This window comes from Ursus arctos, unplaced genomic scaffold, assembly GCF_023065955.2.
Source record: "Ursus arctos isolate Adak ecotype North America unplaced genomic scaffold, UrsArc2.0 scaffold_12, whole genome shotgun sequence".
In the NCBI taxonomy this organism is placed as follows: domain Eukaryota; kingdom Metazoa; phylum Chordata; class Mammalia; order Carnivora; family Ursidae; genus Ursus; species Ursus arctos.
In genome coordinates this window covers 33,255,886-33,257,469 of record NW_026622786.1, presented here as the reverse complement: position 1 = coordinate 33,257,469, position 1,584 = coordinate 33,255,886, and positions in this window count along the sequence as shown.

Genomic DNA, 1,584 nt, shown 5'->3' with positions numbered 1-1,584 from the left:
GGCAAAAAAAATCTAATACGCTACCAGTGAGAGGATCCATGGAAATAGACTGAAAAGGTCAAAAGGAATTTAATGCAGGCTTCTTTTAAGCACTCTAGCTGTTGAGTGGAAAGCTGTCTATTCCTGAGAAGGAAGAAGAGGTCTAATTCCCAAGTATATAGAGCTAACACACTATGGTTTCTAAAAACATACTCAGAAAAACAGGACTCAGACTTCTAAAAGACAAAATACACTGCTCCTAAAATGTAAAGGCCACACTATGAGACTCTGTAACCCAGTTTTGGACTATAATCTAGTGTTTATAATACTTTGGTAAACCATGCTACTATCACATTCGAGTTTTCAGTTATACTCTTGCCACATTTGTGGCTATGTATGTGTCTCTCACTCTAAAGTGCAAAGTTGTTTAGGGCCGGGAATCTAGTGTAATGGAAATAAGATGGATTCCAACGATGGAAGACTTGAGGTTGAACTTCATATATGATACTTTTGTGTACTGGAATTTAGGCAAGTCTCGGAGGCTTGGTTTTATCCTCTCTGAGGATAGCCACATAGTTACTCCCCAAGGTTTAAAATCAGTAGATGTCTGAGAAATAAATGGGTACATTCTAGAGTGTTCTACAAATACTGATGAGTATTATTGCATATCCTTGTGTCCCCCGAGTAGCACAGCGTTGTGAACGTTCATAGCACTCACTACCTCGTTGTTGACTGGAACACACTCATTTAAAACAGTGAATTCATCTTATACTACAAGAACTGGGAGGTTTCCAGGGCACCTGGGTGGCTCAGTCAGTTAGGCGGCTGCCTTCGTCTCAGGTCATGATCCCAGGGTCCTGGGATCGAGCCCTGAATCAGGCTCCCTGCTCGGCATGGAAGCCTGCTTCTCCCTCTCCCACTCCCCGTGCTTGTGTGCTCACACATTCTCTCTCTCTCCTCTCTGTCAATAAATAATAAAATCTTAAGAAAGAAAGAAAGAAAGAAAGAAAGAGAGAGAGAGAGAGAGAGAGAAAGAAAGAAAGAAAGAAAGAAAGAAAGAAAGAAAGAAAGAAAGAAAGAAAGAAAGAAAGAAAAAAGAAAGAAAGAAAGAAAGAAAGAAAGAAAGAAAGAAAGAAAGAAAGAAAAAGAATTGGGAGGTTTCCTCTTCATGAGCCACATTTCAGGGCAGAGAAAACTCAGATTGTGAAGCCAGCCTAGTTTTCCCAATGACCCACAGCATGTTTAGTGACCTTAAGCTGTCCCTCTGGTGTCCAAGAGTTTATTGTTCCCCCAATATAACCCCAACTCCTCTGCTATCCTCAGTTGTCACTTCTCAGAAATCTTATTTCCTAAAACTCAAAAGGTCTCAGTTAGCTAACTGGGTAAACTAAGCTTTGCAAATAAGGAAGAGAATAGAGGACCCCATAACACTCCCCTTCCTGCCATTGTCTCAGTATTTCCCATTTTATATATATCAGATAATTTCTCACAAACTTTGGATCCCACCCCGAGCAATATTTAAAGCCTGCTTTAAAACATTTTAAAAGTATATTCAGTTGTTGTATTTAATGGTGCTATAGCCTTTCAAATTTTTGTAATTATTAT